Source organism: Acomys minous, assembly GCF_964271855.1.
Source record: "Acomys minous genome assembly, chromosome: 4".
Taxonomy (NCBI): domain Eukaryota; kingdom Metazoa; phylum Chordata; class Mammalia; order Rodentia; family Muridae; genus Acomys; species Acomys minous.
The window spans coordinates 112,578,151-112,606,106 of record NC_140486.1 but is presented as its reverse complement, the minus strand read 5'-3'; the positions used below and the strand labels follow the sequence as shown (position 1 = coordinate 112,606,106).

The 27,956-nt window shown below is 46.8% G+C and overlaps 1 long non-coding RNA gene across 1 annotated transcript; it reads right to left on the bottom strand.

Moving 5' to 3' along the window:
• Positions 1 to 50: 50 nt before the first annotated feature.
• LOC311596363 lies at positions 51 to 27,922 on the bottom strand. Its single transcript, XR_014778806.1, has 3 exons — positions 27,761 to 27,922; positions 27,484 to 27,586; positions 51 to 70 (listed from the first exon to the last, which is right to left on the bottom strand). It is a non-coding gene; the product is annotated as an uncharacterized lncRNA (long non-coding RNA).
• Positions 27,923 to 27,956: the final 34 nt, after the last annotated feature.

Genomic DNA, 27,956 nt, shown 5'->3' with positions numbered 1-27,956 from the left:
GTGAGCCTCCTGACGTGGGTTACAGGCTGTGAGCCTCCTGATGTGGTTGTAGGGACTGAACTCCCGTCCTCTGCAACAACAGTGAAAGCCCTTAATCTCTACGTCATCTCTTCAGCTCCCTTTAAGTTTTTTATTGTAAAAAAAGAAGTGGACTGGCAATGTGGCTTAGTTGGCAACGTGCTTGCCCAGCACCAACAAATCCCTGGGTTTGATCCCCACACCACATCGACCAGGCATGGTTGCACTGGCCTATAATCCCAGCACTTGAAAAGTGGAGGCAGAAGGATCAGAAGTTCAAGATCATCCTTGCATTAAGGGAGGGAAGGAGGGAGGGAGGGAGGGAGGGAGGGAGGGAGGAAGGAAAGGCTCATAACTGGTAAATTTCTCTGACCTCCAAACTCCTGGAAGGCCAAGACAGCAGGTTGAAGGGTCCTCTGAGTCTTGGCTGCTGGTGTCATGTTGATATACATATTTTCAAACAGTACACTTATTTTAATGTGGAACATAGGGAAGTCAGAGACAATACAGGAAGACAGGAAGAGCCCACACAGTTCCTCCTGCTAACAGTGTGCTGTACCCAGCTGTCAGTCACACAGGACAGCTGCAATTATTAGGATAAATTCATAAAGAGACTGACATCTTTGAAAACATGCAGGGACAAGTGAAATACAAAGTAGCTCAGCCTGACCCTGAAAGCCTTAGGCCTACAATGTTCTAGAAGGAAAGAGGGCGGCACCTACAATATAACATCTATGCTTCTTCATTTCTCTCCTCAGGGAAAACCACAACAGGCTGTGTACGTGATGTACGCTTATAACCTCAACACTGGGGAGGTGGAGGCAGGAAGAATAGCAGGTGTTTTTTTTTAAGATTTGTTTTTTTATGTATACAGTATCCTGCATGTGTGCCTGCATACCAGAAGAGGGTACCGGATCTCACTATAGATGGTTATGAGCCACCATATGGTTGCTAGGAATTGAACTCAGGACCTCTGGAAGAGTAGGCAGAGCTCTTAACTGCTGAACTATCTCTCCAGCCCCCAGCAAGGATTTATTATCTTTTTTTGCTACATAAGTGAATCTGAGACCAAAATGGGCTTCATAAGACTATGTAAAATAAATTACAGAAGATACTTATTAACTCTTGTTTTGTTTGCTTGTTTTGAGACAGGGTTTCTCTGTGCAACCCTGGTTGTCCTGGAACTCACTCTGTAGACCAGGCTAACCTCAAACTCAGAGGTCCGCCTGCCTCTGCCTCCCGAGTGCTGGGATTACAGGTGCGCAACACTGCCCAGCTGGTTACTGATTCTTAGGATGCTCTCTGGGTCCAGGTGGTGATGCAGATGCTTTGCGGGTGTCAGTATTTTTATTCTTTTGCAGTTGTTAAATCTGGACCTAGCAAAATGAGCTAAAAGGTATGTATTTTATTTTACAAATATAGAAACATGGGAATAGCCACACTGAGCAATCCGTCCAGGGTCACTGCCTCCCAGCTGGCAGAATCAGGGATGAATCTGAGCAATTGAGGAAGAGGAGGAAGAGGAGGAGGGGGATGAAGAGGAGGAGGAAGAGGAGGAGGAGGGGAAGGGGAGGAGGAGGAGGAGGAGGGGAAGGGGAGGAGGAAGAGGACGAGGAAGAGGAGGCAGCTGCAAAGTCCAAGGTGCTGACCACTCTGCTGTGCAGAGAACAAGAGAGTGAGTGACCCTGGAGGGGCCTGGGGGGAAAATGGAAAATGAACTGTGTGATCTCCATTCATTTGCCTTTTGCCTGATTCTCAGATCTGTCTTTAACCACATCTACTGCTCCACATCTCTGCATCTGTCTGGAGCTTTCGGGTTTGTTTTTATGGTTGTTTGTTTGTTTGTTTTCTTTACTCACCTGCCACTGTGCCTATGTGAAGAGAACACATCCCTATCTGGCACACAGTGTTTGTTGTGGGCAGGCGCTTTGCACACACACACATACACATACACATAGACACAGAGACACGCACGTGATGCTTATAAAATAGTAGGTTTCCATATGGCTTTTTCAAGATCCTGAGATGTGTTCTAGTATTTCTTTATTCCTTAAAATCATTCTCCCCACCTGTGACCCCTTTCTAGTTTCCTGAATTCTACAGATATTCCAGAGTAAATGCGCTAATATACAAATTTGATGCTAAACTCCTGTGGCCCCAGGGTGAACACTCTATGACTTTGCTTGTACAGTTCTTATCCCTTTACTCTCAGACCACATCAGAGAAATGGCTTTGTGCAATGGACTGTGGCTGACACAGAAACTCACAACTAAAGTACAGGGTGTAGTGTCAGGAGAGTGCTCAGCTACAAATGGAACATCTATGTAACTGCCTCAAGAAAAGTTCCTTGTAGACACATAAATATTAAACCCATTCTTTTTGTTTGTTTTTGTTTCTGGTGTTTGTTTGTTTGAGACAGGGTTTCTCTCTGTAGCCTTGGGTGTCCTGGACTCACTTTGTAGACGAGGGTGGCTTCGAACTCATAGAGCTCTGCCTACTTCTGCCTCCCAGAATGCTGTGAGTACCGGTGTGTGCTAACACACCCAGCATATTAAACCATTCTTTACGGTGTGTTTTGGTCAGCATTTTCTGGCTATAAAGACAGCATGGGGGGCTAAAGAGATGGCTCAGAGGATAAGAGCACTGTCTGCTTTTCCAAAGGTCCTGAGTTTAATTCCCAGCAACCACATGGTGGCTCACAACCATCTATAATGAGATCTGGTGCCGTCTTCTGGCATGCAGGCAAAAACACTGTATATGTAATAAATAAATAAATCTTTAAAAAAAAAAAAAAGATAGCATGGGAACTGGAGAGATGGCTCACCAGCTCAGAGTGCTTCCTGGTTTTCTAGACTTGAGGACCCAAGTTCGATTCCCAGCATCCATGCTGTGCATCTCAAACTGCATGTCACTCCAGCTCCAGGAGATCCAATGGGGCAGTGCCCTCATCTGGCCTCCAAGGAGACCAGCTTACATTATAAGATCTGAAGTAGACACTTGAGAGGACTGGGTTGTCTAAATGACTGTGTGAGCCTCTGAAGCATGGGTAACCAGGGCACTCAAGCCCTTATTCCTATAATGTAAACACTTGGGGCATGGTCAGTGAATGTTTCAACCGTCATTGGTGTTTGTGTGTTAGGTTAAGATTCGATGCTGCCAAATACATATAGCTAAAACACTAGGAATGTAACATTTATACAACTCCTGACTGTTTTATGGTAGTTTATTGTATATATGTATACTAATATAAACATATATATAAAAATAAAAAATATTTAATAAAAGAAAGATTTGAGGAATTGTTCCCTGAGGAGTCAGCAGGAGAAAGAGGGCTATCCCAACGTGCACACGTGCTCACGCTCTCCCGCGCTCACTCTCTCTGCACTCGCTCTCGCTCTCTCTCTCTCTCTCCCTCTCTCTCTCTCTCTCTCTCTCTCTCTCTCTCTCTCTCTCTCTCTGCATGAGTCTCCATTTGAATGTGTTTTTATTATTTCTCCCCTCACATTTGCTTTTATTGCCACTCCTTTCATTTCTCATGCCTGCACGGGAAGATGAAGAGATGAAATACATCTCTTGAACCAAAGGGCCTGGCCTCTACCTGTTAACCCTGGACAGTGGGCACACCCTGTCTGCACAAAAGCTGCATAGGCTCTTGGGTGTCACCACCGGAAATTGACTGATACAGAAACAACCTCAGGAAACCAGGGAAACCACGGGTAAAACGAAGCTCAACACCATCACAGGAAACAAAGGGAGGTGTCTGGACCAACACCCAGGCTTTCACATTAAGAGCCAGAGGAAGAGGCCATGGTTGCATGTTTCTGGAATCCCTGATGAAACCGAATCCCCTGTATTGTCACCAGAAACAAGAGACAAAGGTTGGTACAACCTGAGTTCTTTCCGGAAAGTTCTACTCAGGTGAAGCCATGGTCTTCATTTTCTATCACAGAAGATATTTTTTTTTCCACAAAAGATAATTCTAGGACAAGTTCTTATGTAGCACATTTGGAGTTAGTAGTGAATAGATACTTCTGTAGCCGTGGTTGTTTTATTTTCATTTTGAGACAAGACCTCAAGTAGCTCAGGCTAGCCTCAAACTTGATATGTAGTCAAGGATGACCTCAAACTCCTGGCCTTCCTGTGTCTACCCTGACAGTGCTGGGATTACAGGTGTGCCTCAGCACGCAGTTTAGTAATTGATGCTAATACAGGGTTAAGTGCTGTGGTTGAGGGTGAGGGAGGTAGGTAAGAGGATGGCTACACATACGCCAAGCATTCCGGAAGGAGAATCCCAGCTACTAGATTTGACGTAGCTGGTTTAAAGAGCAGAGTTTAAAGGAGATTACTCCTGAATTGGGGTGGGGGTTGGAGTAGAGAATTCCAGGAATGGGTTGTGATTTTTCTAGAATCAGGTCACTCCCCATTTTCGGTTCTTATATGAGGCTTTTGGGCTGCGTCATGGTGTCAGACAGATAGGTGCAGTATGGGAGAGGCCAATTGTACAAGGCTAATAATGTGGAGGTCCCACTGTAATGAAGCAACGCAGGGTCAGGGGTCAGGGGTCAGGGGTCATCCGTGTTGGTTCCAGTTAGTTTGGGGTGGTCCTGCATAACATAGCTTCATGTCGCACAACTGCTAGCTGCCTTATGGTGTCCTGTTTCCCCATGGTTGTTCAGCTTACTTGACTATGAGTAAGCCCTCTCCTGAGTCTCATTTACCCTCCCAGCAGGCCTCAGGAAATTTCCAGAAGGGTCAGGAACTTCCTTTGTCTAAGCCAATCACAAACACATCCTGGTGACTCAGTGCACTTTCTCTCACCATGGACTGCAGGACTTGAAAGGGGGAATATTCAATGGTCACTGTGGCTTAGTGCTGGCTCACTTGGGCAGCCCTCTATTTATACACCCCCCCTTCACCCCCTGTTCCCTTCACAAAGAAGGAGAACCCCAGATGAAAAGACAGCCCATCTCTCTGCATCTGCATCTGAATTCCTTTTCTGTCCTTGCCAGTCTGTCTTCAAAGTCCCGGGTTCATAGTCACAAGCAACTGAACCAGCTCTTGGCTAATCGTGGAGACAATTAGCCATTTGTTACTTGTCTTAATGAGCTAAGTGGATAACTGTTTCTGGCTGGAGCCACCAGGGGCACAATCAGTGGTCTGCATTTGTAATTTCTGGTTAAATCTCTACTAGTGGGGTGCTCCTGGCTGGCAGAGAGCTGGCCTACAGCTAAGAGCATTTGGGCACAGCCATTGCCAAACACAGCCAGTTCACTGTACCCTCCTCACCCCCTCTAGATAATGAGAAAGGTGTTCCTAGATGATGCAAAGAATAAGGGATACACTCTCTTCTTCCATTCTAGAAGAATAAAACCACAGCCATCCTGCCTGTACTCACAGCCACCCAGATGGCCATCTCAGTCCTGTACTCCCTGGAGCATGCATCTGTTCTGACCTCTCACCTGCTCTTATCCATCTCTGGTATCTGGGGACTGTGGACACTCTTCCCTGAATTCACCATCACCACTATCGGATGGGCAGCTGGCCACTGTGCTTGCTGGTCAGGCCTGCCAAGCCTGCTCTGAAAGCAGCTTCCTTTCCTTCTCCCTCAGGCCCAGGCTCTAGTTACTATTCATATAGGGCGGATGCAACTTTCCACAAAGCCAGAGGGCAGTGCTGATAGCCACATGTAGATAGAATTACCCTTCACATCATCTCTGTATGAGGTGTGCAATTTACACAGGTTTAGGCACATAGGGTGGGGGGGGTGGGGCATCGGGAAGAAGCTCCACTGAAAAAAATAATCCTGAATACAAGCACACTGATATTTCTGGCTAAATTTTGATAAAAATTTATCAATTTTGTGACTTTTTTTTTCCAGATAAGCAAAAGCAATGCTAATACCTTCTTTCCCAAGAAGGTAAATTATTCTGTTATATAACCCTGGACAAAAATAGACAAAAGATCTATCTGTGAGTAATTTCGGATCACTGAACTACAATGGAGGTAGGCTTGGTTAGGTAGTCCAGGTGTGTGTGTGTGTGTGTGTGTGTGTGTGTGTGTGTGAGAGAGAGAGAGAGAGAGAGAGAGAGAGAGAGAGAGACAGAGAGAGAGACAGAGACAGAGACAGAGACAGAGACAGAGAGAGAGAGAGAGAAAGACAGAGACAGAGACAGACAGAGACAGAGAGAGATAGCGCAAGTGAGAGAGCTTTGTGTATACCCTAACATTGTTGTAGGAGGTAAATTTTATTTTAAATGATTTCTTCATCTCTGTGGACCACTAGCTTCTACCAACCCAATGCTTAGAACACCATCACACAAGGGCTGAAGCCTGTGGCAGAGATTGCTCTGTTGTAACCCGCCTCCTTGATATCCTTGCCAATGTATTTGGCAAATGCAATAATTTATGACATTCCTTTTTTTTTTTCCTCTTGTGAATATAAAAGTTCATGGAACCTCCTCCACAATGGGACATGTCATTCAAAGCAACCTGAGTCTGTGTTCCCATGCTGTCGTCACTAGTATTTGGCACAGCACAAACGGGCTATTATTCCCTGTGGGGTAAGAAATGTATTTGTGTCGACACTGTTGGGCTCACTGCCACCACACAGGTGTTCACCCACAGGTAGCCCCTGATAGGTGGCACAGGCTAGCCATCTCATGTGCTGTGAAGGGCACTTGAACATGAGCAGCTTGCAGAGAGAGGTACCAGGCTCCTCCAGAGGGCCTTCCCCGGTCATCTTGTCTAGACATTAGCAACCCTTCTTCTCTGGTGATCCAGAAGAGACCCTGCCCATCGTGAACAACGCCTCCTACCAGGCAGGCTGCACCCTCGGATTTCAGATCTTACCATATTCAAACTGGCAGAGACAATAAAGACTTCCCCCCAACTCAGCCCTCAGAACTTTCTCCAAGGTCCCTTTGTGAGCTGCCTTGTCAAATCCATTGCATCAGGAAACTGGGAAGTTGGGTGAGCAAACGCTGAGCACATTCTCTGTCTGCTCAGGTCACTCACCCTCTAGCATCCGCCAAAACATGGCAGGCCACTTGCATCTTCATCAGTATCCTGTCAGGCCACTCCAGCCAGGATGGCCATGAACCCCTAGTGTGTTCTGTAAGTAACCATCCACCCCCACCCATCTGTTTCTCATCTACACCTTTCTCTTACCCACAATGCCTTTCGGTCTAGTCTCATCTCTCTCCCACTACTAAATCCTATTGTGTGTCTCTGTTCCCCTGGCAGTGGCTCTAAGTCGAGTCTGCCCATGCTTTAGCAGGTGTTATTAGTAACTGTAGCAACAGACACAGCCGCACAAACACTGCCAAGCCCCTCGCCAGCACAGCAAAGGAATGAATAAGCTCCATGTTAGCCTCCCAGCCATGATGGCTTCCCTGTTGTCCCAGCTGTCCAGTGAAGGAGCTATGGGGTGTGTGGGAGGGGACGGCAATTCAAACATTCTTTCAAATCAATAACTTCAGATAAGAATTCTTGTAGAGCAAAACTCCTCCAGCACCACACTTGCTAAGCCTGGAAAACAAACCACAAGCTTAGAAAATATCATTAATCTAGTCAGTCTGCAGTGTGAGTTCCTGTTACTTTCCCACTGGCTTCAGGCAATATTCAAAGGTAGGGAAAGAGTGTGGCTCACACTGCAAAATTAGACCCATTAGAACACTTAGCATTAGAAAGGAATTAAGATCTTGTCTGTTGACATGCAGTTCCTTATAAAGTTAAACACAATACTCTGCTACACTTGCAGGCAGGAACCTAGCATAACTGCCTTCTGAGAGGCTTCATCCAGCAGCTGAAGGAAACAGATGCTGAGACCCACAGCCAAACAATAGGTCAAGCTCAGGGAGTTTTGTGGAAGAGTGGGAGCACGAACTGAGGGAACTGGAGGGGTCAAGGACACAACAAGAAGACCTACAAAGGAAACTAACCTGGGCCCAGGGGGGCGCACAGAGACTGCACCACCAACTAAAAAGCTTGCATGGGCTGGATCTAGTTCCCCACACAAATGTAGCAGATGTGCAACTTGGTCATCATGTGGGTGCCCTAACAATGGGAGTAGGGCCTGTCTGTGACTCTGTTGCCTGCCTTCAGATCCCTTTCCTCTAACTGGCTGTCTTGTCTGGCCTCAGTGGGAGAAGATGCCTTTAGTCCTGCTGTGACTTTAGGTGCAAGGGTAGATTGGTACCCTTGGGAGCCTCTTCTTCTCTGAGAAGGAAGAGATGGGAAATGGGGGAGGGGTGTGAGGGTGGGACTGGGAGGAAGAGAGGGAGGGGGCTGGAACCTAGCTGTAAAGTGATTAAATAAATAACGTATGTATGTATGTATGTATGTATGTATGTATGTATGTATGTATGTATGTATGTTAGTTAAGCACTAGACTGGGCCTGTCAACAGCCAATCAAGGACTGTGAAGGGCTCATAGGGCCCTCCCCCTCCCTAATGAACTATAGGTAACTGATGGATTCTGGAGGAGGGGCAGCCATTGCTGTCATATGTGTACCAAAATGGTGATACCATCAGGCTCCAGTGGGTGGCTCCAAACCTAGAACACTCAGGGTCCTGGTTTAATCACAGGGTCACAAAACACTGCAAAGAGGCATGTGGGAAGGGACTTGGGAGGGAAGAGAGAGTGCTGGTGAGAATAAACAGACACAGTACATGTGCGCACGCGTGCACACACACACGTACACACACACAAACACACACACAGGGTGAAACTGTCAACAGTAAAATTAATGAAAAAATACTTAATCTCTAAAAAATTTAAAGGAAATACATAAAATTAAAAACAAAAACAAATGAAACAAGTGAGGCACACAATTATCCGATGACCCAACACTTCTGTTCCTATTTACCCAAGAAAAGTGAAAACATATGGCCACAAAAGCACTTGAGGCAAGTCTCTCACCAATACTGCTCAAAAAGTGGATCCAACCCAGAGGCCATTAAGCGACAAACAGAAGAACTCAAGGGGACCATGGAAAATCACACACTATTGAAGAGTGACATCCATGCAACAGTATGGACCTCATCACTGCCAACGACAACACAACCAACGCAATGCTACAGGAAGGTAGCCAGATATAAAAGACCCACATATGATTTTATTTCTATGAAATATCTATGATAGCGGGACTATGGCGACAAAAGCAGACCATTAGTGGCCTTGGTCAGGAGAAGAAAGATTGTCTGCATTTTAGGTGGGCAATGAAAGGGTTAAGCCTGGATTATGAAGATAGGATCACAACTGAATACATTTACCAAGTAGTTAATTGACCATAAACCTTAAAGGGCAAGTATTTTAAACCTCGAGGAATCAACTTAAATAAAGTAGAACACAATGTAAGTGGCGACTGGCCATGGAGTCAGGGAACTCACATTTCACCTGAAAGAGGGGCGGGGAGGAATGTGGAGCACACAGAGGGAAGGAACTCGCCAAGAATGGGTCCACAGGTGACAGCTCCATTGATGAAAGTCTAGCCTTGGCTTAATCCATGGAAGTGTTTGTGTATGAGACATACACACACACCCATACACACAAACACACACACACACACACACACACAGAGAGAGAGAGAGAGAGAGAGAGAGAGAGAGAGAGAGAGAGAGAGAGAGAGAGAGAGAGGGGCAGGGGAAGAATCACCCATACCATAAAATACTTCTCCACTCATTCCTTTCCCATCCTTGGGTATTCCTAGGGTGGTGTTCCCCTGTTCCCAAGTCTCCTAGTTCGGCCTGTATATTCCCCCCCCCCCTCTCTCTCACACACACACACACACACACACACACACACACACACACACACACACACCAGAACTCTCCTCATGGCACCATCTCCGCTTGGCTGTCCCTGCTCACCTCAGCTCCACACGGCCAGCCCTGACTTACGTTCCCTCTCTCAAACCTGCCTCTGCCCGTCTCAGAAACTGAGCTCCACGTCATTCCTGCTGCCAGTCTTCATCTGCACTCAACCAGCCACCAAATGCTATCCGTTCTCCCAGGTGGAAGGATTCATGAAGCCGAACACTTGGTATCCCCAGCAGGGGGCGCTGTTTTAGGAGTTTGTGGAACCCTGGTGCTGGGGAGGCTAGTGGGGAGGTATAGACCACTAGAGGCCCACTTTCTTTTTTTTTTTTTTTCTTTTTCTTTTTTTTTCATTTTTTTCCTCCTTTACTAATTTATTCTTGTTACATCTCAATGGTTATCCCATCCCTTGTATCCTCCCATTCTTCCCTCCCTCCCCCCTCCCATTTTCCCCTTACTCCCCTCCCCTATGACTGTTCCTGAGGGGGATTACTTCCCCCTCTATATGATCATAGGGTATCAAGTCTCTTCTTGGTAACCTGCTGTCCTTCCTCTGATTGCCACCAGGTCTCCCAGTCCAGGGGACATGGTCAAAGGTGACGCACCAGAGTATGTGAGAAAGTAATATCCCACTCTCCACTCTACTGTGGAGAGTGTTCTGTCCATTGGCTAGATCTGGGTAGGGGTTTAAGGTTTACCACCTGTATTGTCCTTGGCAGGTGCCTTAGTTTGAGCAGGACCCCTGTGCCCAAATCTGCCTATCATAATGTTCTACTTGCAGGCTTCTAGGACCCTCTGGGTCCTTCTACTTTGCCTTTCTCCCATGATTCTCTCATCTAGAGTCCCACTAGAATGTCTAGAGGCCCACTTTCATAGGCCCCAGTCTTCCATTGGTTCCTGGTCTACACCATGCAATGTGTTCCCACCACCACGAATCCTGCCACACTTTCCCCTCTGTGATGGATTGAAGTTAGTTAGAGCCCACGAGCCAAACACAGCTGTCCTCCCTTAAGTTGCTTCTGTCATGCATGTGGTCACAGCGATGAGAGAAGCACTAACGCCAGACCCTCTCCCCATCCCCACAGCCACCAGCGTCTTGTCATCTTCTTGCCAGATAGCTGCAGCAGCTCAATGACAGCCTCCCCACAGCCTCCCCTTCCCATGGTCCGTCCTCCACACCGCAGCCAAGGAGTTTTGATATGCAAATCTGATCATGTCATTTCCATGCTTAAAATATTTTAATGGATCTTCACTGCCTGGAGTAACACGCAAATTCTTCACCCTGGATTAGGTCATTCATAATGGAGCCCGGATGACACAGCAGCTGCTGGGTATTTACACTGCTTCTCCCCTGTGAGCCAAGAGTGTGTGAATTCTAAAGGAGGTCACCTGACCTAAGCATTGTGGCTGCTCAGGGCTATACGGAGCCTTAGAAGTAGAATCCGTGGGTATATGACTTAACAAGTTGCGGAAGAATTTGGACCCCAGTTTGCCCCAAAATGCAGTGGGACCTGGCCTCTGGCTTTAGCTGGGCAGTAAATGCAGACAGTGTTGTCACAGTAGGATCATGGCTTATGAGCCCTGCCTACAGAGAGGCATCACTCTGATTGGAGCCCACAGGGACCAAAGGCAGATCTGAAGCCACTGCCTGGGAAGCTTGGCTAATCACTTCAGATGTACGTGAAGGCTCACATGTGGATCCAAGCAGCTCGTCAACACGGATCTCGTGTCTATACACTACCCTTTCCTTTGGAAAACTCCAAGTTCCCTCTCTCAGGCACGTATGCCAATACACATTTTAGATATACTCGTTCTTCTTAATCTATCGATCCTTAGTGTATGTGCTTCATCTGCAGGGAAACTGAGGCTTGAGAGAGCTTAAGTAACAAGCACACCCCAGGAGTTAGTGGCAGAGGCAGGAAACCATGTAGACTTGCCTGGGCAAGTAACCCCTGTGTGACTGCAACTCATTAGAAAGAAAGCGCGTTGGAGATAGAGCATGGCTCGGTGGCTAAGAGCGCTTAGCTGCTCTTCCAGAGGACCCAGGTTCGGTTTGCGGCACCCACATGATACCTCACAGCAATCTGTAATCCCAGTTCCAGGGGGACCCGATGTTCTTTTCTGGCCTCTGTGGTTACTGCACACATGATGTATACAGACATACATGCACGCATGCATACACACATGCACGCATGCACGCACACACTAAGCCTAATAAAAGAATGCAAAGAAACGAGGCAGGTGTCTCAGGCAGGGCTTCATGGAAGCAGAGATTGTGTTAGGAATTGTAGGTTCAAGTCATGGAGATAGCTGTAGGCTTGAGATGGTCTTCTAACCAAAAGAACGTGGCCGGGTGACAAATGTGGAAAACGGATTTCTCAATTAGCTCATATTATTGAAACTACCATAGTGAACTGAAAAGAAATGATTGTCCTGAGGGGCCTTGAAGCAACAGCTACCCTGGGTAAAAGGCCTCTGGAAGGAGTGTCACTGTGGTAAAGGTGTTATAGCGTGCTCTAGGAGTGGCGCCCTCTGCTGGCAGAAATCAGTAAAACAGAAACCTCTGCCCCTACTGTCACCAGGTAGGTACCAAGCCAGGATGGAGAAGAGAAAGCTTGGAGGCAGAGTCTTCCCCAGTAAACCCCTAGGTTAGAGTCCTATAGTCCTGCAAACACTGTCCATCCCTCCAAAAGCTAAGGCGATGGCTATGCTGCTTTTAATCCAACAAGCCTATTACACTTGTTATTCACAAGGGAAAATTAACACAGAGTGACACTGAACACTGGGCTAGATCTGTGAAGCGCGGGCTAATGAACATTTATGTACACTTAAATATATTCCAGAAATCCAAGGGCTATTATTATACCTGCAGGAAAAGGAATTAGAAAACTATTGTCTAGTGTGGCACAATGAGTCTGCCGAGAATAACATGTAATTAAGTGCAGCCGAGTTCATTCTGGGATTCTTTTACAAGGCTCCCCACACATTATTTGCAGCAGACGTAGACACCAGCGTTCAGATCTGAATGAGCTGCAATCACATTTTGGTTCTCTCATTTGTTAATAAAATCATCCGTTTTCGCATCCCGAATGATTGCACTGCTGATTTACAGCATAACTACTCTGGCCCTGTATTTTAGTGGTAGGAAATGACCCACGGCATTCTCTTTAGATTGGTGTTTTGTGTCCTCCTATGAGATGGTTAGCCAGGTGAGGCCAAGGAGATGACAGTGGAGGCTTAAAGAAAACCAACGTTTCAATGCTCACGTGTCTACAGAGACAGGAGGAAGTATCCCCACGCAGGCCCCAGTGGAAAAGCTACCACAGGAGGAAGAGGTAAGAGGACAGCTTGGCCTTGTGTGGATAAGGAAGGCAGCGCAGCAGGAAAGTGTATGACTGGCTAATTTGATCAATGCGCATTGGAAGAGTGGTCCCCAGTTGCTCCTAGCACTGGGTTGGGTCAGACAGAGGAGTATTGTCCCCAGGTCATAGGGGCAGATAGGCACGGTCACTCTGGGATGGGCCAGGTACACAACAGAGATAAGGCTGTGTTCTGTGTCATTTTTAAGAATAGGCAAACCCTGACAGGAGCACCGCCTCCCCAGACAAATGTCAGAGCATTATCACTATGCACAGAAACTCGAAAACTATCTGTCATTCAAAGGAAACACACTGCAAGCTCCCTGTTAGGAGAACAAAGCTAGGCTGGCTGCATTTGAAATGTCTTCTCTCATTTCGCACTCTAAAAATCCATTAAAATGACACTGAAGATACAGGTTAGTGGTGGAGTGCTGGCCCGCCATGCACAAGGCCCTAGATTCAATCCCCGGTGATGCACACGCGCTCACCCCGACACACAATCTATATAGGTAATCAGATGTGTGTAGATGAAGTGTGGGGCCAGCAGCTTGAAGGTAAATTTTCTAGCATGGTCTGAACTGTGTGAGGGGAGTCTGAGGCAAATACACTGTGATATATAAAGGTGTAAAAACAAATGGAAGGATGATTTTGATTCTTTACAATTCCCTCCTGCTAGTTTTTTTTTAATTATTATTCTTTTTGTGTGTCTCTCTCCCCTCCTCTCCCCCCTTTCTAAAAAAACAAATTAAGAAGGCAACAAAGGGCCGGGTGCCCCCGCTGCTGTGCAAGTGGTTTTCCTGGAGCAGCTAGATACTAGGTCTGAGCCCTTTCTATCCCAGTCTTCCCACTCACTGCTCCCTGAATGCTCCCAACCACATGCCATGGCTCTCTGTGGTCACAGGTAGGCAGAGAAGGGGTGCACAGAGGCTGCTGTTGTCTAGGGTGTCCCCATTCAAGAGCAGGAGTAGAGGGTTAGCAGTCCTGCCTGCAGAGGAAGGCCCAGCAGCAGCCAAAGAGTCCTCATCCTGACCCTCTAACCAGCTCAGTTAGGGAAAAATCACACAACTGCTGGAATGGGCTAGGGGCCAAGTTGGTCCTACAGTAACGAGAATTCACTGTCACTGGTGTGTACTGCAGGCCCCCAGCAGTGTGTACTGTACTGCAGGCCTACAGCAGTGTGTACTGTACTGCAGGCCTACAGCAGTGTGTACTGTACTGCAGGAGACCCACAGCAGTGTGTACTGTACTGCAGGACCCCAGCAGTGTGTACTGTACTGCATGCAGGCCCCCAGCAGTGTGTACTGTACTGCAGGCCCCCAGCAGTGTGTACTGTACTGCAGGCAGACCCACAGCAGTGTGTACTGTACTGCAGGCCCCCAGCAGTGTGTACTGTACTGCAGGCAGACCCACAGCAGTGTGTACTGTACTGCAGGACCCCAGCAGTGTGTACTGTACTGCAGGCAGACCCACAGCAATGTGTACTGTACTGCAGGACCCCAGCAGTGTGTACTGTACTGCAGGCAGACCCACAGCAGTGTGTACTGTACTACAGGACCCCAGCAGTGTGTACTGTACTGCATGCAGGCCCCCAGCAGTGTGTACTGTACTGCAGGCCCCCAGCAGTGTGTACTGTACTGCAGGCAGACCCACAGCAGTATGTACTGTACTGCAGGCCCCCAGCAGTGTGTACTGTACTGTATGCAGGCCCCCAGCAGTGTGTACTGTACTGCAGGCAGGCCCACAGCAGTGTGTACTGTACTGCATGCAGACCCACAGCAGTGTGTACTGTACTGCAGGCAGACCCACAGCAGTGTGTACTGTACTGCATGCAGACCCACAGCAGTGTATACTGTACTGCAGGCAGGCCTACAGCAGTGTGTACTGTACTGCAGGCCCCCAGCAGTGTGTACTGTACTGCAGGCAGACCCACAGCAGTGTGTACTATACTGCATGCAGGCCTACAGCAGTGTGTACTGTACTGCATGCAGGCCTACAGCAGTGTGTACTGTACTGCAGGCAGACCCACAGCAGTGTGTACTGTACTGCAGGCCCACAGCAGTGTGTACTGTACTGCAGGCAGGCCCACAGCAGTGTGTACTGTACTGCAGGCAGACCCACAGCAGAGTATACAGTACTGCATGCAGGCCCACAGCAATGCTGGTCTTCAGTGCATCCTTGGAAGGAGTATTCCAGAATGTCTCCCACTCTGTAGTCAGGGCCTAAGACCAAGGCCTGGTGGGCAGTGTGGCTTGTTAGAACCTGTATAGAAACCTCTGCAAATTGGCCAAAGTATATCACTATGAAGCTCTGTATGCATCATCTATCTACGTCTCACATACCCATCACCTGTTATCATCTATCTACCAGCTCTGTGTCTACCACGCCTGTATGCCTGGCTTGCTACTGTCTATCTGTACCATCCATCAATTCTTCACCTGCTATTTACATACTCACCACCCACCATGTACCTGTGGATCCATCTCTCTTCCAGCCTGCCACTCAGACTGCCTGTTTAGAACAAAGGTCTGGAAACGACCAGCCCCCAGTGGAACTCAACAGGGCACACTCTACCCCAATGTTCTCCCATGTGTCTGTAAATGTTTAACCTTTGCAGCAGTCGCTTCAGATTTAACCATACAAGGGCAGACACCCCACAGCCTGGGCCCTCACTAGCCCCCGTCTAGAGATGGAATGCAAGTGAGGTGAATAATTAACATTAGTAATTAGAAATGTGAGGGAGACGCCCAGCACCTCTCCCAGAAATGCCTTTTACATTCTGAGCAGCAGAAAAAAAATGTTTGTGGATTATTTCCTACCTAGTCTTCCAGCATCTCATTTCGGCCCATTTGTTTGTTTGTTTGTTTGTTTGTGCCACACACCATATCCAGCAGTCCACTGGGCGGTGACTTTGTTTGATGAAGACAAAGACTTTTCCTTGGCACTCCTTATGCCCTCATTAGCATAAATCCCGCAGCTTCCCCAACCATCAAGGCTGTTCTGCCTACCTTGTTGATTTGCAAATTTCTCTTTTGCTGCTCTCTCAGCAGATCTCTCCTGAAGGGTCTAGTGGTCCCTAGACTACTAGTCTTGAGGTCCCAGGAGTCCCTAGTACCCTGCACTGAGCACTTTCACCCACCCTTGACCCTGGCCCTGCAAATGTGCCCATCCACTACTGAGCAACCCAGTCAATAGGCCCCGTATTACTCTTAGCATTACCACCTCGGCTCACAGCCTGCTTCCCTCTGACTCACCACCCAAGAGCCTAGGGCAGGGTCACCACACAGAACAGGCCCAATGGGAAATCAGAGTACTACAAAGAGAACGTCATCTTGACTATGAAGCCAATCAAGTTGTTTGACACAAGGTGCATCTGCACCCTCCCCACCCCCACAACCCATGTCGTTATCTGGGTAGGCATTTGTCTAGTTTCTATCTCAACTGCATTAGAGTGTGCTGTGCCAAACGCTGGGCAGAGGGATCAGTCTGTCAGTGTCCACTGCATAGGCATGGTAGCCTGAGCTCAGACACGCCACCCCCCACCCCAGGACCCATATTAAAAAGCTTGATGGGAGGCCTGCCCACTGCCATGTGGCATGGGTGGGTAGAGGACACCCAGATGACACTCAGTGGCCCACTCATCTCAGGAGCCACTATGATGTGCAAGTGTGTGGTGGAGAGACGGGAGATAAAGACAAGTGGAACAGTGTGAGTGCTGTGGAGAGCGGCGGAACTGGAGCCTCAAGGGTGTGAGTGGCCTTTGCTGCCACCTGGGGCTATGGTGAAGTCTGAGCCCATGCTGCCACTGAACGCCATGTCTGAGTCTGTGGCCATGCAGAAGCGAGAGTCTGTTGTGATGTCCGTGGCCCATGTTACCACCAAAGGCCATCTGGATGTTCCTGGTCTAGGCTGCCACCTGGGGACCATGTTGATGTCCAAGGGCTGTGCAGAGCTGGTCCCGCCCCTCACTGGCTGTGGCACTAGGGAGAGCTGGCCTTGCATCTTCCCTGGGGGGCAGCACAGTAGAGCTAGCCCTGAGGGCACGAGAGTAGGAGAGCTGGCTGCAGCTCTGGCTGTGCTTCTTGGGTGAGTTAGCTGGGGCAGTGCTGGAGAGCTCGCCCTGGTGCTGAGGGTATGGGAGAGCTGGCTGGCTGACCCACTCAGCTGCCACCCAGGCCCAGATGCAAGGCTTTGAGTTGGTCCACAACAGTAGCCACCCCATCTATCAACTCCTGGAGCACGTGAGGAGGCCAGTTCTGCAGATCCAAAGCTGCGGCTCTCCACGGCTCAGGGCAACAACAGGGTATCCAGTGAGGCTCCAATATTGATGGTGTAGCAGAAGCCAGAGGCCTGGAACCAGACCAATGACTCATTGAAATGGACATTGGCAAATAAAGATCTTTGGACAAAAGGGTATAGCACGTGACACACTATGACACATTGCATCTTCTACAATGAGACTCTTTCTTTCTTTCCGTTTTTATTTTTCATTTTCTTGGCAATGGGAGGCTGCAAGGGCAGAGGGTAAATACAAAAGGGACGAAGAGATGAGTGGGGCTGGGGATGAGTGGGGCTGGGGTTTATGATGTGAAATTCACAAAGAATCAGTAAAACATTTAAAATAAATAAATAAAGGTTGATGCAACAGCATGTGCCTACAACCCTAGCTCTGCAGGGGCAGGGACAGTAACAAGCTCATCAGCCTCACCAAATCCATGAGCTCCAGGTTTAGTGTGAGGCCCTGTCGCAAAAAATGTGATGGAGAAGCAATTGAGGAAGACATCTGATATTAATATTTACATGCACACACTATGTATGCATACAGCAACATAAACACCACACACACACATACACACATGCTACACATACCCGCTACAAAAACCTAAAAGATAATGCCATGACTCCCAATTTTGCATTAAATCTGTCCTAAAGTAGTTGAGTGTACCCCAACATTTATTTTAAGTGTAAAGAAATGAATGTGCTGTGCCCAATGCCTTCATATGTTCTACAACCGAAACAAAAGGGTGAGATAGGTCAGAAACGTCACCAGAAGAGCTGGCCAGGCTCACCACGAGGTGGTGGTGGGAAGCAAGGACAAAAGTAAGTGGCTGGCAGCATGGAGAGCCACCCCAAGCCGGGATGCAGCTGCGTATAAAATCAGTACACGGTGCCAACCTGTAGGTGCCACAAAACAAGATTTTAATTTTTAAAGGAGCTATTACAGAAAAATGAAAGTCAAAAGCGCCCGTATTTCAGTGGAGAAGCCATTATACACCATATAAAGAAATCAAATATGAGTGACAATTTTAAAGATTTATTGGAAAATTCAATTCCAGGTATTCAATGTACTTCAAGCATGCAATTACTTTTCTGTCACCATGTAACTGAGTAATTTTGACTGCTCATTATACAGTCTTCAAAGGAAAGTTATTGGGTGGCCAGTAACTCTTAGATTGTTGGCTGACCTGGCTACTCACTCACTAGGGGGCTTATTTTCTATTCCAATTTACCTAAAAATATTCTTACACCGCCTAGGAAGAAAAAGGACCTGGGCAAGGCAGCCTGACACTGATTCCTATGAAGCAGAAATTGTAACTAAGTTCACAGGGCCTGACAACTCACTGCTGTGCATAAGATGTGGCCGCCAAAACTGTGAAGGACTAATGGTTTGTTGACGTAATTACCCCAGGAGAACTTTACACCTCCACTGCCGTGTGTTAAAGCTAGAATAGGAAGGAAGGTATAGCTCTAAGGTTGTTTCCATTTCAGCTGCATCTCTTCTTCCTGTGCCATTAAATTCTCAATATTAAATGACAATTCTGTGACAAGTTTCTATTCTTTCCAAATCAAGAAACCATGCATTTCTGAGACCGGCCACTGTGGAGTCTCAGCACCCTACATGCTTTCAATAAGCAAAAGATGCTGAGAATATGGAATAGTGTTTCCTGGAAAGTGGGCAGCCTGAAGCAGAGAGTCACTTAGAGACAGATGCCCAGCATCACCCTGGTTTAAAGTCTGGAAGCAGATGGCATGCTGCACCACAGAAAAGAGGGCCAATAGAGTCCCAGCCCCTAAGAACAAAGAGACCAAAGTTTAGAAAGGCTAATGTGGCAAGAATCCAGGGCGAAATATGGAAAGGGAAGGCCTAAAGAGAGGGATGGTGTTAGGGTAAAACATGAGATGGCACACGACAGATGCAAATATGGAGAGGTTTATTGTAGACGCATAGGAAAGAAGGAAGTGTGGGAGTGAGGGGCACCCCAGGGGAAGAGACAGAAAGACAGGGAGAGGGGGAGGGGCAGGGGGAGGGGGAGAGGGAGAGGGAGAGGGAGAGAGAGAGAGAGAGAGAGAGAGAGACGGACCGACAGAAGCAGAGAGAAGCCTCCAAATGTTTTGTGTTGTGAGAGGTGACTGCATTCAGAAAAGACTCTCCAGACCGTGGAATCTAGAACAATTCTCTGAACTCACATGGGGCTCTTTCCGCCTTCCAGAGCAGAAAGATCTTTTGATAACAAAACAGTGGGTAACACCCTCAGAAAAGAATTGGTTTGATGGAGGCAGGGGAGTAGTTGTCTTGGTATTTTCCTAGACTCAAAAGAATACTAGGCCAGCTATACTTGGCCATCCTTAGAAAAATATTAAACACGGGCCTCAAAAATATTGATTAGATTCCACATAACTTCAGTAAGTGATAAAACAAATTCAAAAAATCCAAAAAAAAAAAAAGTATAGCATTCTTGAGAATTAGGGCCACAGTATCCCATGTCCAGTAAGACTCACCAGCCAAAGAGGAGGCATCATTGCTCACACGATAGAGAGGACTGAACTAGCAGGAAAGGATGACAATAGTTATCGTGAACTGTCCCCATACATTCAGGTAGGTGTAGGGAACATGATCACGATGAAGTGGGAAGTGTAGCAGGTGCAACAGCCCGGGCAGGACATCCAGAGATGAAGATAAAACACAGGAGAGGTAAAACACTGGATGAGACTGACAGCACCTTAGACACGGAGAAGAAACCAGTAGATACAAACACAAGTAAGGCAAACTATTCAAAATTAAATAAAGGTAGGTGTGTGTGTGTGTGTGTGTGTGTGTGTGTGTGTGTGTGTGTGTGTCTGTTGCCAGGGTGCTAGTGATATAGGGAACCACCAAATCATCTAACCTACATGTGAAGAATCCCAGAAGGGGGACTAATACACACACGTACACATGCATGCACACACGCACCTATGCACACACTAAATGTTGACTAAAAGAAGGCTTGAGCAGGAGAGATGGCTCAGTGCTTAAGAACACTGGCTAGTCCTCCAGAGGACCAAGGCTTATTTCCATCCCCCATATGACAGCTAAATACTTTTTGCAATTCCAGTTCTAGGGGATTTTTTGCCTTCTTCTGGCCTCTTTGAGCACTGCACACATATGGTTCATAGACATACATACAGGCAAACACCTACACAAGTGGAAGAGGAGGAAGAGGACGCAAGGGCTGCAAAGATGGCTCCATGGTTACAATGTGTACTGATCTTACAGAAGATTCACATTCAGTTCCAAACACCATGTCAGGAAGCTCACAATTGCCTCTAACTCTATCTCCAGGGAGATCTGATTCATTCTTCTGTCCTCTACAGACAGACAGACAGACAGACAGACAGACAGACAGACACACACACACACACACACACACACACACACACACACACATCTTCAAAAAAGAAGATACAGTCTGCATGCTTACATCTAATTGTGAGCACATGGATGACATATTTAAATAGGCATTGAGTGAATATATTGCCTAACTTTATTTCAAAAATGAATTTGTTGAAACATGGCTTTCAGATGTTTGGACAAAGAATATAGAACCTTACTCAATACTAAGATCTATTATTTATGTGAAGATGATCAAACAGAAAGAACTAAGAGAATAATAAAATAAATATTAACAAAGTCATTGTTCCATAGACACGGCGCCATTTACAATAGCCAAGTTGCAGGATCCACTTTAACTGTTCCTCAATGGAAAAATGGATAAAGACAACGTGGTAGACACACACCATGGAATTCTATTCTGTCACTGTAAAAGAACAGAATTATGTCATCTGTTGGAAAATGGACAGAACTGGAGATCATCATATGAAGTGAAACAAGCCAAACTCGGAAAGACAACATACTTTGCTTAATGTGTAGAGCCTAGATTATTTTCATAAATGCATAAAGGCATTTGCATGTGTGGAAGAAGGCAAGTAGGAGAAAGGAGACCAGTTGGAGAGAGAAAGGGGAGGCAGGGGATAGAATAGGTGAATATGTCTGAAATATATGATACATACGAAAAACATTTTCTTTATGAATCCCAATACCATTACCATATAGCTATTAATATATACTAGTAAAGAAAATCTCAAAAATACAGATTTGCCACCACTTGGCCTTTAAAAGCCCCTTCCTTCATTTACTTTCTATCGTTGTAAGAAACACCATGACCAGAAGCACTTGGGGAGAAAAGGGCTTATTTCATCTTAGAGTTTGTCATGAAGGGAAGTGAGGGCAGGAACTCAAGGCAGGAACCCAGAGCTGAGGCAGAGGCCATGAGGAGTACTGCCTACTGGCTTGCTCAGCCTGTTTTCTTATAACCAAGGGCCACCAACCTAGAGGTGTCACCACCCCACAGTGAGCTGGGCTCTTCCCCGCCAACCACCAATCCTGAAAATGCAAAACAGACTTCCCTACAGTCCAATCTGTGAGGGCATTTTCTCATTTTCTCAGCTGAGGTTCCTCTAGCATGTGTCAAGATGATAAACACAAAGTAAAACAAAATCACCACAAAGTGACCTCAGACAATGCCACAGGTCGCTTCTGAAGGACAGCGCCATCCATCCATTGAGAAGCTCAGGGAAAAAGGGGTGTAGTCTTCACATGGGTGTGGATGTAAGCTTTAGGAGCAGAGGCTCACGCTATCACGCCTCAAGTCACCCTCAATTCATACCATGTTTCCCTTTTTGAAATATTTTGTTCAATTTATCTGACCTGACCTGGCATTGGCTTCTGATTTTTCTCCCTCAAATGTAGGCTGAGACCAGGAGAGGCATTTTGACAAACACTAAACTCTCTTTGCTTTCCCCTTCAGGAAAAAACAAAAAAGAAAAGCAAACCAACAACAACAAAAAACACGGAACATAAAATTTGTCATGAGGAGCCTGGTTCCCAGTGAACAGCTTGAGCTTTTAGAGGGATCTTTTGAGAGAGAGCGAGAGGGGTGGGTGGATTTCTTGCCTCAAGCTGTTACAACAAAACTTCCATCGTAGAAATTAAAAACATGCAACTCTTTCCTTTTTAAGACTTGTGCTGGCATGCTTGTGAATTATCACTCTCTCCTGTTTTGTTGTATTTTCCTGGCACTCCTTGAATCACTATTGCTGGCGGAAAGACTAAAACTATTTAAAAATTGATGTATTATCTCTCATTAGAGCCAGAACAGCCCTGGAGTGGCTGAAATCTGAGCAGGATTAGAAGCAACACGTGAGGAATTTGTAACCAAGCAGGTCTCCATGGCAATGCATAATTGATGCCGATTATAATCGTGAGACATTCATTTGAGGCTTTTTTTCTTTTTTAATCCTAAAGAAAAGTTCAACAGGAAAGAAGCGATCTCAGAGTCTCGAGGCGTGTAAGTTGGCAACAGGTAAAAACCATTCACGATAGCTTTACTCATCCAAAAAGCAGGCACATCTTCCAAACCGGGCGAAGGAGGTCTTTGCTGCAAGAATTTAGCCAAATCAGCTCTGGCTAAGGCTAAGGCCAGACTGAGTTCTGCAGGAGAGCAGGGTGCCGTTAAAAGTGGCAACTTTATTTCCTGTAGTTTGGTTTCCAGACTAGCCCACAATATCTTGGTTAACGCACACAAATGCAAATAGTGGCTCTAATGATCACACTCCTAGCTCAGCTGCCTGCCTTGTTCTGCGCATGAGTTCTGAATTTTAAGGTGCGATGCCAAGAATAATACATCTTACCTGAATCCAGAAGTCAGATTGGGCACCTGGAGTGGCCCTACATTTTATTCTCTAACGTCTCACTGTAGGTAAGCATTTCCCATGGCACCCCCAGAACACTTGCCATAAAAGAGGTCTGACGAGTCTCTGATCAAGTTAATATAGGAGACAATGCAAAATATAAGAGTCACAAGCTGTTCACTGGAAAGCAGGCTCCTGACGACAAAGGTCTGTTTAGCACTTTTCAGTTCATATTAATTTAATTCTCCTAGAAACTCTACAGTAGAGGCAATGCAAGACTTATTTATTCTTTTTGAAAAATGTCATACATGAGCACTGCGTCTGCATCCTTCCACTCCTCCCCCTCCTCCCCACATACATGACCTCTTCTTTAATTGTTACAGCTACACATGTATGCTTATGCATATATGTATACAGCCTACTGACTCCATTTAGTGTGTGCATGGAATTGCAAAGAGGGTACGGCAGGATTTTAAGAGCCAGAGGACCAGATGCCTGATGCCAGATAGTGTCCACTAGGGACGCCAGAAAAAAATGTGCCCATGAGCTGTCAACAATATGGTTCCCTGAAAGAGTCCTCCTTAACAGCAATACCAGGTGACATGCTGGTGTAGACAGGGTAAATGCCACAAGGTGACATGCTGGTGTAGACAGGGTAAATGCCACAAGGCCTATCCGTAGAAGAGTAACAGGTGCGCTCAATGGCTATGAGAAGAGGGAAAATCAGACTTTAAAATAAAAAGAAAATAGTGTTTCCCAAAGATAATTAACTATGGGATTTTTTTTAACCTACGGAAGATCTACTAAAGTCCCTTGACCATGGCTAGGCATTGGTCATACTCAATGTAGTCTCAGGACTCCAGGGGCAGGGGCCAGAGGATAAGGAGTTTAAAGGCTACTTGGGTTAGAAGCCAGTGTAGGCAACACGAGACCTGTCTCCAAACAATACAACAGCAAGCACTGTTGAAGCTGAACATTTGTACGGGGCTCATGCTCTGTGGAACCCACTCTGTGACGTACTCCCCTGTGGTAGGCCTGTCCAGAGCAAGCAGGGCTACGACGGGGGTCTTGCGCTCCACTGCCCCGGGGAGTCACCTGAAGGACTGTGGTGCCAGGCTGACGCCTCAGCTCCTTGCAAGCAGGCTCTGATTTCCCTGGCACTCAAGTGGCCCCACAGCAGGGCACTGGGAGGTTCCCAACTGGTACTTTTTTTTTTTTTTCAAATCATTTTAATGTGTTTTGATCATATGCGTCTCCCACATAGTTCTCGCAAGCAGTAGATGTGCTCCATTCCCAACGGAGTGAACCTGGGCTCAGGACACCTGAGCAAGACAGTATTCCCAAAAGCGACAGGGAGAGCACACCCACGGCACTTCCTTCTGGGGTACAGAATTGAATCAGCTTTACATTCTATTTATACTTTTGTAGAATCCCCCCTCTCTGTCTCTCTGTCTCTCTCTGTCTCTCTCTGTCTCTCTCTCTCTCTCTCTCTCTCTCTCTCTCTCTCTCTGTGTGTATGAAAGTGTCTGTGAGAGAGAGTATGTTTAACAGAAAGAGTGTGTGTCAAGGCGTGTGTAAAAGAGAGAGTACATGCAAGAACATGTGAGCGTATGTGAGAAAGGGTATGCGCTGTCAGTGTTATGAGGGAGTGCATCTAAGAGTGTGTGAGCGGGCGTGTATGCGTGTATGTGGGTGGGTGTGAGAGAGACGGAGTGTGTGAGTGAGAGAGTGTGTGTGCTTGAGAGAGTGAGAGAATGTGTGTGTGAGAGAGAAAGAGAGGGGGCAGAGAGAAACACAGAGATAATTAAGCACATGTGGGCACGGCCTTCAGAGGTCACCCGCAGGTGTCAATCCTCAGGACCCATCTACCTTCCTTACTGAGGCAGGATCTCTCATTAGCCTGAATCTCGCCATGTAGGTGTAGCTGTAGGTGAAGCCTGCCAGTGAGACCCAGGTATTCACTGTGCCTCTGCCTTTCCAACGTTGGGGCTGCGAACAAGGGCTGCTGCTGTACCCTTGCCTTTTAAGTGGGTTCTGGGCACTGAACTCCAGTCTTCCTGTTTGTGGGGCAAGCACTTTACCAACTGAGCGGGCTCCTTAGCCCGAAACATTGGATTTTAAAAACTGATAATATTGCATACATTTCCTACTTACAAGATGCCATTTTAAATATGTATCACAGGATGACTGTACTTAGCATGCACTGCATCACAGAGTTAGCACATTTTTGGTAAGAAGCCTTTTACATAGAGTCACAGCACTTCTCAAGAACAAAAATGTACGGCTAGCAGTTATTAGCCATCGCTCCCATGTTATGCAAGATCTCTTGGGTTTACTCATCCTACTGAAATGTTACACTCTTTGCCCACATCCTGCCTGCCCCCCCCCCCCCCCACCTCCCCATCATCTTTGCTATCAATGACGGTTTCTTCTACTCTTTGGCTTCTTCAGTGAAACCATTCTGTGTGTCTGATCTCTGCTGTCTGCCTTTTGTTTCTCTGTTTCTCTCCGTTTCTTTCTCTGCTCACTTTATCTCGCCCGTTGTTCTCAGTCCTGCTGCGTGCAGTATTGGTGATCTTTCACGGCGGGTCTGTCCCTCTGTGCTGCTTCCAGCTTTATCTTCTGTAATGGCTTGTTTCTCATCTGTGCCTTTCAAGAATGTCTCCCGCCTCATACTTTGTCTCATTCTTTTATCTTCCCTTGTCATCCCCGGGCACTTATCTGCCAGTTCTGCTTTTATAAATAACTTAATTTTTTTTTTTTTTTTTATAAATCCCTCCGTTCCTTCAAGAAGATTCCTTTTAATTCTTAGTAACAGGTTGGATTGTAAAGTTATGAGATTGATAGTAATATTCTGCCTGGAGCTTTTTCATCTGCTTCATCCACTTCCTGTCTGTTTGTTTGTTGTTTACATAACGGTGTGTGTGTGTGTGTGTGTGTGTGTGTGTGTGTGTGTGTGTGTGTGTGTAGTGTGTTAACCTTCCCTCCTGTCATTCTGTCTTCACTGTGGGGTTAGACTTATTCCCACATGCTGTCTCTTCAGGTTTCTATTTAGAAATGAATACGCAGAATGGCAAGCTGACCTCCTGACCCTATCTGGTGGCCAGACATTGAGTCAGTCCACATGGACAAGCGTGTGTGGAGAACGTTGCCTATAAGAGGACAAGGAGTGCTTGAAGAAAGGCCACCCCCTGTAGCTGCTGCCCGCTACTAACTGTGGAGGAGGGCATCCTGGAACAGAAACCAAGCAAAGACCTCCCACCAGAGCTATGTCACCAGGGGCCCCACAGCCCTGAAGAAAACTTCCAGCCACATTATTGGGGTATGGACCACCAAGCCCCTTGCTGTACTTTTCCCAAGAGAATAGCACTTTAACAAGGAAGTATTAAGTAGGAAAGAAACAATGCAGAATCCATGCCTACGCAATACATGGGCCTGGGAACATGGCTCAGCCAAGATTTTGCTTACTGTGCAAGCATAAGGACCTGAGTTTGATCCCCAGCACCCATTTTATAGAGTTGGACATGAAAGCTGGAAATGGTGGTGCAGGCTTTTAATCCCAGCACTCAGGGAGGCAGAGGCAGGCAGATCTTTGTGAGCTTGAGGCCAGGCTTATCTATAATGTGAGTCCAGGACAGCCAAGGCTACACAGAGAAACCCTATCTCGGAAAACAAAAAACAAAAAACAAAACAAAACAAAAAAACAAAAACAAAAGTTGGACATGGTGGGGCACCTGTAACCCCAACACTGGGGAGACTAGAGAAAGATTCCCAGGCTTCACTGTCTAGTCAGTCCAGCTGGATCTGTGAACCCTAGGTTCCAATTAAAGACTCTGTCTCTAAAAACAAGGTGAGAGACAAGCAAGATGGCTCAGTGGGTAAAGTCACCATGTCCAAGTCTTAACAGCCTGTGTTCAATCTCCAGGACCCACATAGCAGAAAGGAGAGAACAGTCTCCCACAAGATGCCCTCTGGACTCTACACACACGCATACACTCACACATGCATTAACCCATATAATACAATTTTTTTCAATTGAAAAAATTAGAGTAAAAAGCAAGTTGGGTAGCACCAGAGAAACAACATCCAAGCTGGGCGTCTGCTCTCCACATAGATGCACACACATGTGCTTCCAGTGACCTGCTTCCTCCAGCAAGCCTCCATCCCCTCCACCCACCCACGCCCACTGTGCCACCACTGAGGACCAAATATTCAAACTCATGAACCTGAGGGGACATTTCATACCCAAACTACAACACAGCTCTTAGATAGCAGTCATAGTTACCTCAGGGTCTCCCAGTCGATGCCCTGGGACAGGATAAGATGTTTTCCTATAGATGAACCAAGCCCAGGCTACAAGCACTTGCTTTCTTCGATCCCCTCAATCCCTGGTAAATAAATGGGAAACATCTCAGGCAAGGCCTTACCGTATCACTCTTTGATTTTTTATTTTCCTTACTGCTTCTCTCTGTCTCTCCATCTCTTACCACCCAATCTCCAGGCCTTACCCACAGACCACACAGATGCTGCTCTTAGCTGCTGCCATGGGCAGAAATACTCACCGGGACTATAGGGTCATTTCATGGACAAACAGGATGAAAGTTTGGGGCTCAGGGTCGCACTGTGGTAGTCACAGGTGGCTTAGAAAGGCACTGTCTTGTCGGTCTCTTACAGAGAAAAAATGCCAGAGGAGGGAAAACACACACTGAGTCGGGAATCTCATCAAAGCAGTCTCAACTTCCGGCTCGCACCAGGATG